The sequence below is a fragment of the Oreochromis niloticus genome, unplaced genomic scaffold, assembly GCF_001858045.2.
Source record: "Oreochromis niloticus isolate F11D_XX unplaced genomic scaffold, O_niloticus_UMD_NMBU tig00008108_pilon, whole genome shotgun sequence".
NCBI classification, from domain to species: domain Eukaryota; kingdom Metazoa; phylum Chordata; class Actinopteri; order Cichliformes; family Cichlidae; genus Oreochromis; species Oreochromis niloticus.
Window position 1 is genome coordinate 1 of NW_020328979.1, and position 18,186 is coordinate 18,186.

The window sequence follows — 18,186 nt, forward strand, 5'->3', positions numbered from 1 at the left end:
CAGTATAAAGAGCAGCAGGGACTTCAGTGCTGGGACTGTACTAGGACTCATTGTTGCTTCACTTTTTCTAATCTTTGGATTTTTATTGAAGTTGATGAAAATGTTTTTCCCTCCTAGTTTGAGTTTGGACTTTCATTCATTAGAAGAACCTTGGTGTGTCCACTCTGAGCTCTGTAGGAACCCCAACAACAAGCCCAACAATCCAGATGGACGGTTCCAGCTGTTAACTGGAGGAATTCCATCCAAACATCTGCTCTCACTAAATTCTTCCTCACCTACAGACTGTGTTCTTCACTGCTTTAAACTTGGAAATGAATGCAGTCATTGGTCTGCGTGCTGCTCTGTTCAGAGAGCTGATTAGCTGTTGACAGTGTCTGATCAGAGCGTGTCAGCCGTTACTATGGTGACCACAAAGGTCAGAAACAGGAAGTGTTTGTGTCCAATCGTGAAGCCTGTCACCATTCTCCTCTCACAGCTTCACTGAGAAGCTGCAGCTTTACAGGAAACACTGGATCTTTGTTTCATGCTGACTGTGTTTAGTACAATACTGCTGACAGCACCACCCACTCACTCCATCACTCTACTTACACCAGAGTCTCCAGTCTGTAGTCTGGACTCTGCTTAAGATCAGACAGCTGCTTCACATCTGGATGCTTCAGGTTGTTTCCCCACAGGTTCAGCTCTCTCAGAAGGGAGGGGTTGGACTTCAGCGGTGCTGCCAGATAATCACAGCTGATCTTTGACAAACCACAGAAACTCAATCTGTATAAAGAATGAAAGATGTAAGTTTATTAGACAAAGTGTGAGCTTGAAATCATTCAGTGTTTCATCATGAAACTGTGCAGAGTTTCAGACTATATGTCCTGATGCAGCCAGTTGGATTTTGGAGATTTGAATCTCTGTTCTGTGACTAAGTCCTTGAATCATTTCTTCCAGTTGGTCCAACAAGACAGACTAAGTGTTGGACATGTGTTGTGGCTCCATTAGGGGAGCTTCTAAATGTGATGTGATGGCCCCTCTGGGTCTGTCAGGTCACAGCACTGAAGAGAGCTCAAACTGGGCACACAGTTGTTCCAGTCTGGACCAAAGACTCTATACTGGGACTGAGGGACTGCTTTGACTGCACCTGTTAGAGTGGATTGTTAAATGTTTGTCATTTTTATGCTTGCCAACTCTGATGAAAGGGATTCCACTGTCCTTCCCCCCAGATTCTCGGGGTTCTGGGTAGGGGGCTGTAATGTTTTATTGCAGATACATCCTATCTGGAGGATCTACTTCTTTTGATGTAAGCTTCCTGCCCAGCAGGAGGTCTCTCTCTCACACACACACACACACACACACACACACACACACACACACACACACACATATACATACAGTGCCTCGTCTTTGTAACCAAGGGGGGTTAAGAGGGGAGGTACGTGTTGTAAACTATTGTGTGAACTGTAACAGTTTGTCAATAAATAGCTGCGAGGGAAGCTGCTCTTGGAAGGACTTTGGGCTGGAGACAGGTTAGGAGCGTGAGCTCCAAGAGCTGGTTCTTGACCAAAGGCCTCCCTTGCGCAAGTAATCGATCGAACACTGTTGCCTTGTTTTTCTTTCATGGGAATAAGTCCTGGATACAGCGGGGTCTGAGTTTAGACCCAACATTTATTTGGTCCTTCGAGAGCCGGAGCCTAACACATCGCATTCACCGAGGAGAGGGAGAGGACGCCACCGCAGTCTGCTAGCAGCCATCGTCTGGGACGATTGATGAAAGCCCTAGTACTTTGCTTTGTTCTAGGCCGGAAAGTTTGCGTCTGAACTCCCCTCGGGATGGATGGCGATTGACGGGAACCAGAGACTCTTCCCATGAACGAAAACAACACGAACAGTGAGTAGAAAAGGCCTTATGCATCACTGAGACTGCGCGGGCAGACGCGGGTCCAGGGGAGCGCTGGTTGCGCGGGTTACACGCGAACCTAAAACAATAGAGAGCGGCTACGTGACCGTGCGGTTTCTCGCAGGTACGGGAGTGCGCCAGCCATGCGGGAAGGTCGCAGGCTACTAAAGAAACGGCTCCGTAGCTGCGCGGTTTCACGCGAGCACGGGAGTGCGTTGGGCTGTGCGTTTAGGACGCAGGTCCATGAGAGCTGTGCGTGTAGACGCAAGCGATAGGCCTATGTTGTGTGTGTGCGGGCCAGACGTGGTCTGCGTGAGTGTGGCTGATTGTTGTCTTGTAATGGAGACTAAACTGAGTAAGTCTGCCTTGAAAGAGGACGAAATACACTGCAAAGTTTTTTATTGGGCAGCACGTGGTGTGTGGATCGTTGAAGAATGAAGTGAAATTGTGCTCTAAGAAGTGAGTGTGAGCGTGTCTGACGTCACGGTGTGTGTGAAGGTATCCAGCTGGGGCAGACGTGATTCTGCAGGTCACCTGCCCAGCGGACAAAGAAATAACATAGTTGAGTGGTGAATGATAACACGAAGAGTGTTTGGTGTTTCTCAACCTGAAACAGCTGTAATGCTACTTTCTGTTTTGGAGAGAAGGATAGTTTTAAAAAAAAACACAGCGAGAGAGAGATGTGTGTGTTGTTTTAAGCAGTGATGAGAATAATGGAAATGTGATGAGAGAGGAACACAAAAACATACAGAAAATACATCAACTATACTAACCCTACATGCATATACACAATAAATGATACTCATGAAGACCAGACAGCATCTTAAGCATGAGATTCTGTTTGTCATCTTGTCCAAGTCACTAGTAAGATGAAAGTGATACATAGACTAGTGGACTGAATATTATAGGAGGACAGATGACTGCATCATAGAGGAAAACAGAATGCTGATGAGGGGTCTTAAATGAGTGAGCTGAGTGAGCTGATTGTGAGTTTCTGGTGTGTGAAGAAGTTTTACCATGGCACACATTTGGTTACATGAGAAGAAACTTATTATGTGATGAGACAACAGGGTTATGCTGTATGTTGTGTGTGGCTGATTGGATGAATGTTTGAGATTGATCTAGCTGTTGATTTGTCTTTTGTTACTAAGTTGAGTCTGCCAAATGGGTTGTTACGATTTATCCCCCTGGCATGAAGAACACGTGTCATGACTTAAACAAGGCCTTTCTTTCCTTTGCTTTCCTTTATTTTATTTCCTTTCTTTTTATTTTGTTACTTTCATGGTGCACTGAAGGGTTCGTTTGATGATCTCTGTTTGAGCAGATATGCACGATTAGAACAGAAGCGTTATACGACTCGTCGTCGAGAAAACTGTTGCGAAAGTGAGTTTCTCCAAAAATTAAAATGGGCTTGGGAGAAAGCCACTTATTTGGGACAATCAGAAAACAAGTCCCTGCCAAAAAGGATTCAGCGACGGAATCCGATTCTAAAGTTTTTCTTTTTCTTTTTTTTGAAATGACGTCATTGCTGGCAGTAGAAACTTATTGCGTCAAGAAAGGTTCTACTATTAGCAAATAAAAAATGAGTGAAAAAACTGACTGACAAAAGCTGACAAGACTGACTGACTTAACACCATTGTGTGAAGTTAACCCCCACCTGACAAAGGTGTGGATGTATCTCTGTGTGTGTCTCTATTGCAGGAGCAGAAGGAGACCACAGGAGGAAACTTGGGTCACATGACTATGTGAACTCTGCAAATTTAACCTTTTTAGTTTAAAATTTTCTGTGTCTGTGAATTTACCATGGGTGTGTTATTAACTACTTTGTGTTGCTCACAGAGATTACTGTGAGAAAGAGTGTATACGAATGCGCAGCGCTAACATTTACCTTTCTTTTTACAGCAGATGGTTAATCATGTGATTTGATCATGTGATTTATAGCAGGATTTCTATCACAGGATTACTGAGATTTTGTGTGAAGAAAACTGTGGTTACAGGCTGTGTGTTGATGATGAAATTACACTGTGTTGTTGAGAAAATGCTGAAAATTACAGGGAAGAAGTGAATACAGTGTGGGATATATTGTGTTTGAAACTAGTGTTACTTTTCTCACAGCAGAGTGTTAACTTTATGACCTTTTTACAGCATCTCTGGAATCTGGATGGCCAACACCTGACAACCAGGACAAATCGTGTGTTTGGCTAATGTTTGTTTTTTCTTTAAGAGTGCTTGTAAAGGATTCAGCACAGACAGACAAGTGACAATTGAACAAATGTGCAGTGGTTACAGAATAGTTGAATATGGGCTCATTAGCTGGCCACTATTGAGTTCACAGTGATAAAATGAGTGGAGTGACAAACTTAAGGAAAGTCACCGATTAAATTGTGGAATAAATTGGGATGATTCATGATTTGGGACAAATTATGATAATAATAGTGATTTAATGACTGGAGAAAACTTGCACATGATATTTGTCTTTTATGCTGAATACTTTATTACTCTTAAGATCTATAGTTTGTTGGAAATGTGAAGTTTGATTTAAAGACTTTGTCTTCCAGGATACAGGCTCCAGGTGGAGCTGGGAGTTAAACAAGCTAAACATTTAATTGCTGACTGATGTTTTTACGCAGGGTTACAGGTTGGAGTGAAGCTGCTCCAAGGGACAAACCCTGGAGATTATTTTAGGGAGACTGTGCAACATTCTTGTACAGGTCTCATTGGGGAGTTGACACATGGCGGAAGCCATGTGGCGAGAGGAGTGTCATTTTAATTTGCAGATGTCGTGAGGTGCCATGACGAGAAGGAGTGACTGAGAGGATCGTCCATAAGATGGAAGCTGAAGCCTGGAGAGAGTCTTCAGGAGGTCGGAGATCACCTTCAGCACAGACAGCTGTGCTACTGAGCTTCCAGGAGATTGTCATGAGGAGACTCTGCACAGCAAAATCTTAAATAAGATAAAAGAGTTTCGACGTTGACATTGAGGAAGACAACTAAGGTGTACGACGTGCTCTGCCTTTAAAATCTTCAGCAGCGTCGGAACATGAGAACCTGAGGGAGCGTGCCAAGCTCCAAAAAGTGACAGCGCAGAGGAGGTCCAGCGATGGACTTGTGGTTCTGTGAACAGCACAAATGCCAGGTGACTGTGAAATAACTAACAGCACTTTTTCCACAAGTGAAGCCAGTAACTTACTATCCTAAAAGATTAGCTTTAGTTGCTTGTGCTTTACCTCCATGCGTGAGATCAGTATGTGCAGCAGCTTAAGCTGTACAATGTTTCAGGAAATAGTTTTTCACCTTTTTGACATTGTTAGTTTCACACGAGGTAGATGTCTACTACTGTAGACTGAAATTACATTTCTGTCACCTACAAGACACTTGTCTTTAATGTTACTGTTACTCTCACAACCACATATTACCATAAAGTGATGCACAATTCTAAATCCGTCAAACCTTTTGCCAACGAAAGAAGAGGGCACTTCTCATGAGTGTAGACAGCACATAGAGAAGGAGTGTAAGCCGAGGGATGACTTAATGGATGGTTAGGGAAAGGTTTGGTTTGTTGATGGTTTGAGTTTTACAACAGTAGAGGGACAGACTAAAACAGGTTTTACTGTAGAAGATAGTGAGAAGTTATCTGTACAGGACAACTAGCATGTTTCATATTTGCTTGAGCAGCAGAGATGCTAGCTTTAACGGAAGCGTGTAAAGCTGCAGAGAAATAAGATGTGACAATATACACTGATAGCCAGTATGCATTTGCTACATTACATTTCTTTGTAGTACAGTGGGTGAGACGAGGTGTGACAGCCTCTACAGGGAAACTTAGAGACTTAGAGAGACTTAGAGCTTTTTATTGTCATTGTGCAGTTTCTTGCACAGCGAAATTGGGTAGCTGGACCACAAACCTGTAGAACACGCCAAACTCTTGCAAAATCTGCTGGAGGCAGAGTTTTTACCCAGTAGAATTGCCGGTTGCAAATGTGTAGCACACATGTGAGGGAAAGATCCAGTTGCATTAGGGAATGCTTTTGCAGATAAGATCACAAAAGAAGTGACTTTAGGAGAACATGGTGTTAACATTTTAGCAATGCAACACCACCAGACGTTGCCTATTATGCGAGGTGCACTGGTAGACATGCAGGGCCACTCGCCTACTGCAGGGAAAGAGTTGTGACTTACAGTAGGAGCGAGCTTGCAGGATGGTGTTTGTTATCTGTGTGATAAACCAATACTGCCTTAGAATTTATATAGGACTGCTGCTATTTTGCGCCATGGGCTTTGCCATGTCGCAACAGGAGGGAGATAATGAGTAGTTTATACTTTAAGATTAAATACCCTTAAAAAAAATTTTGCAGGTCATGTATGATATGTTGCAAGCACAATTCTCGGGGTAATTTGAGACCTAAGAGAGGGAAATTCCCCAGACCCAGTCACCCATTTCAAGCTATTCACATGGACTATAGAGCTGTCCAGCCGTAATAACTATGAGTATTGTTTAGTGATAATGGTCCACATTTTGTAAATGAAGTGATTAGATTAACTGCACAACATCTAGGGATAACACTAAAAACATCATTGTTTATATCACCCACAAAGTGCAGGGTTGGTAGAGAGAACTAATGGAACAGTAAAGTTAAGACTTTGGAAGAGACGCAGGACATGGTTAGACTGTGTAGAATTAGTTAAGATGTACATGAGGATTACTCCAACAGAGAATGGTCTGACTCGTTGAGATTATATATGTTAGAGTATTTAGAGTCTAGTCTTTTGTAGTGATGATAGAAAAGCAGAAGAGAGAGCATATTAGCAGATTAGATGCTTAAAATGTTTAAAAATGAAGAAGTCTTGAGAACAAATGATCTGCCAGATGATTCTGTTCTCCGCAGGAGCAGAGTCTGAAGTCTGGAGATTGGATGTTGACAAGGCCATGGAGAGGAAGTGCTGGTCCAGTCCACGGTGGAAAGGTCCATATCGGATGCTGCTGACGACGACCACAGCAGTGAAGATTGCTGAAAGGATTACTTGGATACATCAAGCGCACTGCAAGAAGGTGACACACATCCAGGCCAGCTCGGGGTAAGTGGCAGGAAGACCGGGTACAAAGGGGGGGGAAAGCCTCTAGGGCCCCTCGTCTCAATCCGGTGAAGAAACCAACTGAGCCACAGGTACTCATCAGAATGGCTGGGAATGTGCTGTGCGCCTTCTTGTGCCTGTGGACCCAGAGTGGGATGACAGGAGCGCACTGGGACAGAGCAAACTACACCCAGTACCCGCATGGGGTTTTCAACAACTACTGGTGGCAGTTTGTGAACACAACCGCTCACATAAAGAACGAGACCAATGGCTATGCTTGTGATGCCACTGGCTACACATTCTTATGGACTGTGGCCATATAGCATCACTGAGAGCGAGACAGTTTGTTTGGTTGCCTTGGCAACACATCCAGGAGTAAACATACTTGGAACATTGCCAACTTTTCAACTTCTGAACCTGAATGGACGGTTGATTCACCAGTAGCTGGGACGGTGAACTGCTCTGGTACGACAGACCTGCTAGTCTGACTCAAAGTATCTGACTTGCTGCAGGACATTGAACAAATAAACGAACTGGAAACAGGCCAGTTGCCTATGTGTATGAAGGGCAATGGATTAGTCCAAGTTGGAGATTTATCATGGAATTTGTACAACATCACCTATTCTTTGTGTCCTCTGCAAGAAGGATGCAAACAGAGAAGCCTTTTGTCTACATTTACATGAACTGAGTTACATGAGCACTTCTCTAAGCTTGTTGAGGTTGTGAGCCAAGAAGATCAAAACAGCTTGATCCAATTTCCTTTACAAAGCTTTTCCTGTGGTGACAACAGGACACGAGAAGAGTGGTAAATGCGGATAATTCACCAGTTGACTCTAACCCCCACAGGATGCCCACAGTGAGAAGGATTGGGGGTTGATAGGAGTCATAAAGAAGGGTGTTGACCAGGCTACAGCTTTGAAGTTAGCTGAGAGCCACATGGACAAACAATAAGTCAACTCATGTGTTTGAATGTCTATGTCCGTATACAGTTGGATTGTAGTGACATATGATTTTTGAGTATGTTGATTATTCTTTTTGACTGTTACATTCAGTTGTTTACTTGCAGGAATACATAATGAATCACACAACAGGAGTAGATGCACCACAAGGCTGGATAACTTGGTTAATGTCTGGTCCTTGGTGGCATCTTCTTTTGAAAATATTAACTCCTGTTTTAGGACTGTTGACATTTGATTTGCTTATGTATAGGATGCATTTTACCGTGTATAAGATCAATGCGAACTAAGATGATTTCTAATACATTTGTTAATTATGTACTCTTACAACAGTATGAATTGACTGAAATGAATGTCATGACAGAAGCCTGTGTATAAATGACGCCTGCGCTGAAATTGTCAAGCAAGAGGTGCATGACTAAGAATATACTACATAGGAATAATTTGGAGCATAAAAATCACAAAACAGGAGGGAATGTTAGAGTGGATTGTTAAATGTTTGTCATTTTTATGCTTGCCAACTCTGATGAAAGGGATTCCACTGTCCTTCCCCCCAGATTCTCGGGGTTCTGGGTAGGGGGCTGTAATGTTTTATTGCAGATACATCCTATCTGGAGGATCTACTTCTTTTGATGTAAGCTTCCTGCCCAGCAGGAGGTCTCTCTCTCACACACACACACACACACACACACACACACATATACATACAGTGCCTCGTCTTTGTAACCAAGGGGGGTTAAGAGGGGAGGTACGTGTTGTAAACTATTGTGTGAACTGTAACAGTTTGTCAATAAATAGCTGCGAGGGAAGCTGCTCTTGGAAGGACTTTGGGCTGGAGACAGGTTAGGAGCGTGAGCTCCAAGAGCTGGTTCTTGACCAAAGGCCTCCCTTGCGCAAGTAATCGATCGAACACTGTTGCCTTGTTTTTCTTTCATGGGAATAAGTCCTGGATACAGCGGGGTCTGAGTTTAGACCCAACAGCACCCACTGGGACTTTTTAAAGGCTCATGTTCTCACTTAGATCATCGATTTCTACTGACATTTCTTTCTGGGGAAAATGGGGATTACTTTGAAAACAGGAAGTCTTTTCCCCAATAAGCAGCCCTGGATTAGTAAATCACTCCAACATGTTCTCAGGCAGAAGAAGCTGTCTTGTTATGAGGGAGAGAAGAAAAAGATTGAGGCACAGAAACGTGTTGAAAGAGAGATAAAGCAGCTAAAATCAGGTGTAAAAGTAAAGCAGAGGATGAGCTGAATAAAGGACACTCAAGGCTGGCTTGGAAAGGAATGAAGTCCATGGTGGGGATGCAGAACAAGGAGCAAAGATGAATGTGATGCTGAATCAGCAGAAGACTTGGACTCATTGGATTCCAGCTTTGATATCATTGATTTCAATGAAGAGCTTTGTGATTGTAGCAAAGGGCTGGTAGCTCTGAGAGTCCCACTGATGAGGTGTTTGTGTGGAAATCTCTTAGTGGGCTCAAAGAAAGAAAAAGCCCTGGTCCTGATGCTGTGGGAGGGAAATGATTGAAGTGTGCTGTGAGGAACTGACTGGGAGATTTTCACACATTTTCCAGTCCTCCTTGGAACAACAGGAAGTTCCCAGCATATGGAAACAAAGGTTAAGTGTCCTATGGCACACAGTGATGATGGTGCTGTGGCCCCACCACCTCCACCTCTTTGTAAAGGAACTAAGTGTAATCTGAAGCTTCAAATGGAACTAAGACTTCCTCCACTAGGTGGCAGTGTCTGATGAGAAAGTGTTAGTGGAGCTGGCCTGGAGTCAGAAACAGGAAGATGCAGGATTTGGGCTGAAATGGGGAAAAGTGGTTCGCACTAGTGCCTTAAAGCAAGAAGGTTGTAGGTTGAAGCTTGTTGGCCTTTCTGTGGAGGTTGGATGTTCTCCCACAGTCCAATGAAATGCTGCTTAGGTTCATTGGTGCTTCTAAATTGGCTGTAGGTGTGGATGTGAGAGAGTGCTTCTCTCTCTCTCTGTTGGCCCTGTGATGGACTGCTCACCTGTGCAGGTGGACCACGCCTCTTGCCCTATGACAGCTAGGGCACAGGCTGCAGCCCTGTGAGCCTCAGCTGAATAAACAGTTAGCAAAAATGATCCATAGATGGCCTGAAATCCCCCAGTTAGCAGTTTGGTAGATAGCTATGACATGCTAATCCCATCCAGCAGCTGTATTCTACCTGTAAGCTGATCCCTGCTGAGCCAAAGCACTTTTTCAGATACAAATGACAACCTTTAATAGAAACCTATTGGTCAGCATCTTATTAGCCTGCTGTTAGCTTCATTCCACAGAAAACTGAGAGAAACTAACAGAGTTGATAAAGAATAAAGAGAAATGTGCTGATTTAAAGCCTTTGAAGTGCTTCAGATGATCTCTGTCCACTTCTGTCCACTCATTCATTCATGTAAGCTTCTAATGCAGCTTTGATCTTCACAGTCTGCTTCATGAAACTCATTCTAACCCTGAATGTCAGAGTGTTCCTCCTTCTCTTTCCCATCATTCATGCTGGCAGTGGAGGAGATTTGGATGTTGGACTGTGTTTTGGATGATGTGTGTATGTTTGTGTTGGACTGCTGTCTGTAAAGCAAACACACATTTAGCTTTGGATTTCAGTGTCACACAGACTTTAAGGTGGAATGAAGAGTTGGAGAGTTTCACAGAGAATTATCCAGTGGAGGATTTTTCTTCTTCTTTGAAGGTTTGAAATGTGAACATTGTTCTGCTGCAGTCAATGGACTAAAGCAGAGAAGAAGAAAACAGACTTTACCATGAAGATCCTCAGTGTGGATCAGTATAATATCAGCCTGATGTCTGCAGTTTAGTGTCAGCACAACTTTCACATCATATTCATCTCAGCACAACTAAAACATGCTGACTGACCTCAGAGTTTCAAGTCCACATCCTGTACTCTCCAGGAAACCACACAGATGCTTCACTCCTGAATCCTGCAGCTTCCTGTTGGAGCTCAGGTCCAGCTCTCTCAGATGGGAGGGGTTGGACTTCAGTGCTGCTGTCAGATAATCACAGCTGATCTCTGACAAACCACAGTCGATCAATCTGTATAAAGAATGAAAGATGTAAGTTTATTAGACAAAGTGTGAGCTTGAAATCATTCAGTGTTTCATCATCTGTTCAGAGCTGAAGAAGGTTCAGAATGTAGAAGTTTAGAAAATGGAAACTCCAAACAGCTGAAGCCAACAGGAAGCAGCTTCAAACAAACACAACAAGAGAAAAAACTCTGAATGTTTCACATTAAAGTTGTACATTTCTCATAAAAACAGGACAAAGAGTTGAAAAAGTCGTGTTTTTCCTTCCAGGAGCCACATGGCTTCACTTTTAAAGGTGAAGTGTGAAAGAAATGGACATATTTGAAGTCCAACACCTTTTTCCAGTCACATTATTAAAGCAGACAAACTACAAGCTCATTTTCATTCCAACAAGTCATCTTCTGACCTGGACTAACAACACTGGTCTCTATGTGCAGCTGGCTGTGAGACCAGTGCTCAGGGAGCGTCTACAAAGTGCAACACTGAAAGAACATCACACACTCATTTGCTTCCAGCACTTTCACACAAACATCTACTGTCATTATTGTCACCAAACTCTGTGGATCCTTTATTGCAAATTCAAATGGGATCAAATGGTCAGACAAAAGAGGGTTATGAGGAAATAGGATGAAATGTTGTGTATTAGCAGCAAGTTATTGAATCATTTTCCTCCGAAACCAAACAAAATGATTGACAAACATGTTTTTACAAACTCAGTGTTGGACTTGGATCAGCAGGATAAGCTGATGTTTAAAGGCATTTGAGTCTCGCTGTATGAGAGTCCAGTTATTCCTCAATATTTATGGATGATGTTCTTTCAGTGTTGCACTTTGTAGACGCTCCCTGAGCCTCACAGCCAGCTGCACATGGACCAGCTGACATTACCCAGCATTAGAGGCGGCTGTAAAAAAAATGGATTTTCCTATTTAAATGGTTTTAATTTGAATAAAGCGATGTTGATTCATTCAATCCTGAATGGATTTTTAATATAAATGTATTTTGCCAGAATCTCAGGTTAAAGCTCCCAAAAGTATTTCAACAACAACCAAACAGATAAAACAGTAAATGAGAGCAGCTAAACACACAAAGATGGAAACACAGAGCGTGGATCGTTCACTCGACGGCACGTACACGGACACGCCGTCGGGGCTGAAAGTGGACAGCTCAAAGATCCTGAAGCTGCAGGTTTCATCTGTCTCCAACCAAAACTGAGTGAACCAGCAGCAAAAGAAGATCCAAACTACGCTTTACGTTTGATGAACATCGTCATGAATTCTCTCTGACTTTGACCTTTACTTCCTGCACAGCTCTCTCTCTCTCAGTGTACTTCAAGAACAGTTTACCTTCAAAAATCTGTTTTCTGCATTATTCACTGCTTATTACGCACCAGTCTGCTGTTGTGTTCACTGCTGTCGGCCTCCGAAAACAAAGCCTCATTTCTGCTGTTCAATACTGAAGAAATTGAAACCTTTTAAAATGATGACAGATTACAAACTCTCAGCTGTGTCTGTAATCAAACCTCTGTAACTTTGCTTCACTTCAGCAGCATCAGCTCATGTTCACATGTTGATTCATGGTTTGCTTCAGTTTTTGATCGACTGCAGAATATTTTGAAGGTTATCTGCTATAAAAAGCCAGAAGAGGAAAATCTGCTTCATGTGTTTCTGTTTGATCCTCAGTGACTTTGACACAAAGGCCTCTGCTGTGATGATCACACCTCTGATCAAGTCTCACAGTGTCAGCTTTGTTTTTATACATATGGATATGTGCTGATAAATGCTCAGAATTAGAATATTTCCCACTGTCTGCTGTGTGCCGTGACCTTTGACCTGCTAAAGACAGTCAGCTGTGGATTATTCATTGTTGTGTCTGATACTTAGAACTGTGAGGAAGAACACTACACAGTTAATCAGGGTCCCCTCTCTCTGAATCAGGAAAGGTGGGCAGGCCGCGTGTGGGCCGCGGGCCATACGTTGAGTATCACTGTTTGAAATGTGAACATTGTTCTGCTGCAGTCAATGGACTAAACCAGAGAAGAAGAAAACAGACTTCACCATGAAGATCCTCAGTGTGGATCAGTATAATATCAGCCTGATGTCTGCAGTTTAGTGTCAGCACAACTTTCACATCATATTCATCTCAGCACAACTAAAACATGCTGACTGACCTCAGAGTTTCAAGTCCACATCCTGGACTCTCCAGGAAACCACACAGATGCTTCACTCCTGAATCCTGCAGCTTGTTCCAGCTCAGGTCCAGCTCTCTCAGATGGGAGGGGTTGGACTTCAGTGCTGCTGCCAGATAATCACAGCTGATCTCTGACAAACCACAGCCCCACAATCTGTATAAAGAATGAAAGATGTAAGTTTATTAGACAAAGTGCTTGAAATCATTCAGTGTTTCATCATCTGTTCAGAGCTGAAGAAGGTTCAGAATGTAGAAGTTTAGAAAATGGAAACTCCAAACAGCTGAAGCCAACAGGAAGCAGCTTCAAACAGGAAACTGTGCAGAGTTTCAGACTATATGTCCTGATGCAGCCAGTTGGATTTTGGAGATTTGAATCTCTGTTCTGTGACTAAGTCCTTGAATCATTTCTTCCAGTTGGTCCAACAAGACAGACTAAGTGTTGGACATGTGTTGTGGCTCCATTAGGGGAGCTTCTAAATGTGATGTGATGGCCCCTCTGGGTCTGTCAGGTCACAGCACTGAAGAGAGCTCAAACTGGGCACACAGTGGTTCCAGTCTGGACCAAAGACTCTATACTGGGACTGAGGGACTGCTTTGACTGCACCCACTGGGACTTTTTAAAGGCTCATGTTCTCACTTAGATCATCGATTTCTACTTACATTTCTTTCTGGGGAAAATGGGGATTACTTTGAAAACAGGAAGTCTTTTCCCCAATAAGCAGCCCTGGATTAGTAAATCACTCCAACATGTTCTCAGGCAGAAGAAGCTGTCTTGTTATGAAGGAGAGAAGAAAAAGATTGAGGCACAGAAACGTGTTGAAAGAGAGATAAAGCAGCTAAAATCAGGTGTAAAAGTAAAGCAGAGGATGAGCTGAATAAAGGACACTCAAGGCTGGCTTGGAAAGGAATGAAGTCCATGGTGGGGATGCAGAACAAGGAGCAAAGATGAATGTGATGCTGAATCAGCAGAAGACTTGGACTCATTGAATTCCAGCTTTGATATCATTGATTTCAATGAAGAGCTTTGTGATTGTAGCAAAGGGCTGGTAGCTCTGAGAGTCCCACTGATGAGGTGTTTGTGTGGAAATCTCTTAGTGGGACCAAAGAGAGAAAAAGCCCTGGTCCTGATGCTGTGGGAGGGAAATGATTGAAGTGTGCTGTGAGGAACTGACTGGGAGATTTTCACACATTTTCCAGTCCTCCTTGGAACAACAGGAAGTTCCCAGCATATGGAAACAAAGGTTAAGTGTCCTATGGCACTCAGTGATGATGGTGCTGTGGCCCCACCACCTCCACCTCTTTGTAAAGGAACTAAGTGTAATCTGAAGCTTCAAATGGAACTAAGACTTCCTCCACTAGGTGGCAGTGTCTGATGAGAAAGTGTTAGTGGAGCTGGCCTGGAGTCAGAAACAGGAAGATGCAGGATTTGGGCTGAAATGGGGAAAAGTGGTTCGCACTAGTGCCTTAAAGCAAGAAGGTTGTAGGTTGAAGCTTGTTGGCCTTTCTGTGGAGGTTGGATGTTCTCCCACAGTCCAATGAAATGCTGCTTAGGTTCATTGGTGCTTCTAAATTGGCTGTAGGTGTGGATGTGAGAGAGTGCTTCTCTCTCTCTCTGTTGGCCCTGTGATGGACTGCTCACCTGTGCAGGTGGACCACGCCTCTTGCCCTATGACAGCTAGGGCACAGGCTGCAGCCCTGTGAGCCTCAGCTGAATAAACAGTTAGCAAAAATGATCCATAGATGGCCTGAAATCCCCCAGTTAGCAGTTTGGTAGATATCTATGACATGCTAATCCCATCCAGCAGCTGTATTCTACCTGTAAGCTGATCCCTGCTGAGCCAAAGCACTTTTTCAGATACAAATGACAACCTTTAATAGAAACCTATTGGTCAGCATCTTATTAGCCTGCTGTTAGCTTCATTCCACAGAAAACTGAGAGAAACTAACAGAGTTGATAAAGAATAAAGAGAAATGTGCTGATTTAAAGCCTTTGAAGTGCTTCAGATGATCTCTGTCCACTTCTGTCCACTCATTCATTCATGTAAGCTTCTAATGCAGCTTTGATCTTCACAGTCTGCTTCATGAAACTCATTCTAACCCTGAATGTCAGAGTGTTCCTCCTTCTCTTTCCCATCATTCATGCTGGCAGTGGAGGAGATTTGGATGTTGGACTGTGTTTTGGATGATGTGTGTATGTTTGTGTTGGACTGCTGTCTGTAAAGCAAACACACATTTTGCTTTGGATTTCAGTGTCACACAGACTTTAAGGTGGAATGAAGAGTTGGAGAGTTTCACAGAGAATTATCCAGTGGAGGATTTTTCTTCTTCTTTGAAGGTTTGAAATGTGAACATTGTTCTGCTGCAGTCAATGGACTAAAGCAGAGAAGAAGAAAACAGACTTTACCATGAAGATCCTCAGTGTGGATCAGTATAATATCAGCCTGATGTCTGCAGTTTAGTGTCAGCACAACTTTCACATCATATTCATCTCAGCACAACTAAAACATGCTGACTGACCTCAGAGTTTCAAGTCCACATCCTGGACTCTCCAGGAAACCACACAGATGCTTCACTCCTGAATCCTGCAGCTTGTTGTTGTTACTCAGGTCCAGCTGTCTCAGATGGGAGGGGTTGGACTTCAGTGCTGCTGCCAGATAATCACAGCTGATCTTTGACAAACCACAGTCGATCAATCTGTATAAAGAATGAAAGATGTAAGTTTATTAGACAAAGTGTGAGCTTGAAATTAGGGCTGCCACGATTAGTCGACTAGTCACGATTACGTCGACTATTAAAATCGTCGACGACTAATTTAATAGTCGACACGTCGTTTGAAGCTTTGTAAGATCCCAAAAGACGCAGGAGTAAGTAGTAGGATTTAAGAGTGTAATGACGGACTGAAACAGAAGATGGCAGCACTGCATGTACAAGGATGCCAGCTGCCATTAAACCCCGAAGAAGAAGAAGCTGTGTCCCAGAATTCATAGCGCGGCCCTGCTCAGTTTCCAACAATGGTGGCAGCTAGTTAGTTTTAATATCACTCTTATTATTCTTTCTGGGTCACAAAATAAACGTTTAACATATTTTCAGGCGAGAATGTAGCTGTGTAAACCTCAAATATCTGCTCAGTTTATCAAGACATCACACGTTTTCGGAGACGTCTGTTACCCACTAGCTCGATAGCTAGCTGGGGTTGACGGCTCACTAGAGCCGGTGAGAACACCGGACTCCCGGCAAATCGTTTTCAAACCCACCGCCGTCTTTTGCTACTCAGGTTAAACATGATATATAAGTCACTTAGATAACTTACAAATGATATTGTTTGGCTTTTTTTAGTATTTTATTTGTTCCTGAGTAAATCGGGTTGGCTGAGATTAAAGTTATAGTTTTTACACAGCTGAATAAACATCAAGCAGACAACTGATTATCAGAAGTGTGAGAAGCTCAAGAAAATACTCCGGTGTCCTGTTATATTTTAGATAGCAAGGAGCAGACGGCTGAGTTTTTTAAACTCCACCAAACAAACTACAAATGTCATTAAAATTTAATAAACTCACCATCTTGTCTTTAATTTTAGTTAGCACATACCTTAAACACTTAAAGCTGTAAGCTAATGATAGTTATATAAGAGCAGATGCATGCTGGTGAAATAAGCTGTACGTTTTACATCCAATGGATGCATGATCTGATTAGTCGACTAATCGCAAAAATAATCGGTGACTAGTCGACTATCAAAATAATCGTTTGTGGCAGCCCTACTTGAAATCATTCAGTGTTTCATCATCTGTTCAGAGCTGAAGAAGGTTCAGAATGTAGAAGTTTAGAAAATGGAAACTCCAAACAGCTGAAGCCAACAGGAAGCAGCTTCAAACAAACACAACAAGAGAAAAAACTCTGAATGTTTCACATTAAAGTTGTACATTTCTCATAAAAACAGGACAAAGAGTTGAAAAAGTCGTGTTTTTCCTTCCAGGAACCACATGGCTTCACTTTTAAAGGTGAAGTGTGAAAGAAATGGACATATTTGAAGTCCAACACCTTTTTCCAGTCACATTATTAAAGCAGACAAACTACAAGCTCATTTTCATTCCAACAAGTCATCTTCTGACCTGGACTAACAACACTGGTCTCTATGTGCAGCTGGCTGTGAGACCAGTGCTCAGGGAGCGTCTACAAAGTGCAACACTGAAAGAACATCACACACTCATTTGCTTCCAGCACTTTCACACAAACATCTACTGTCATTATTGTCACCAAACTCTGTGGATCCTTTATTGCAAATTCAAATGGGATCAAATGGTCAGACAAAAGAGGGTTATGAGGAAATAGGATGAAATGTTGTGTATTAGCAGCAAGTTATTCAATCATTTTCCTCCGAAACCAAACAAAATGATTGACAAACATGTTTTTACAAACTCAGTGTTGGACTTGGATCAGCAGGATAAGCTGATGTTTAAAGGCATTTGAGTCTCGCTGTATGAGAGTCCAGTTATTCCTCAATATTTATGGATGATGTTCTTTCAGTGTTGCACTTTGTAGACGCTCCCTGAGCCTCACAGCCAGCTGCACATGGACCAGCTGACATTACCCAGCATTAGAGGCGGCTGTAAAAAAATGGATTTTCCTATTTAAATGGTTTTAATTTGAATAAAGCGATGTTGATTCATTCAATCCTGAATGGATTTTTAATATAAATGTATTTTGCCAGAATCTCAGGTTAAAGCTCCCAAAAGTATTTCAACAACAACCAAACAGATAAAACAGTAAATGAGAGCAGCTAAACACACAAAGATGGAAACACAGAGCGTGGATCGTTCACTCGACGGCACGTACACGGACACGCCGTCGGGGCTGAAAGTGGACAGCTCAAAGATCCTGAAGCTGCAGGTTTCATCTGTCTCCAACCAAAACTGAGTGAACCAGCAGCAAAAGAAGATCCAAACTACGCTTTACGTTTGATGAACATCGTCATGAATTCTCTCTGACTTTGACGTTTACTTCCTGCACAGCTCTCTCTCTCTCAG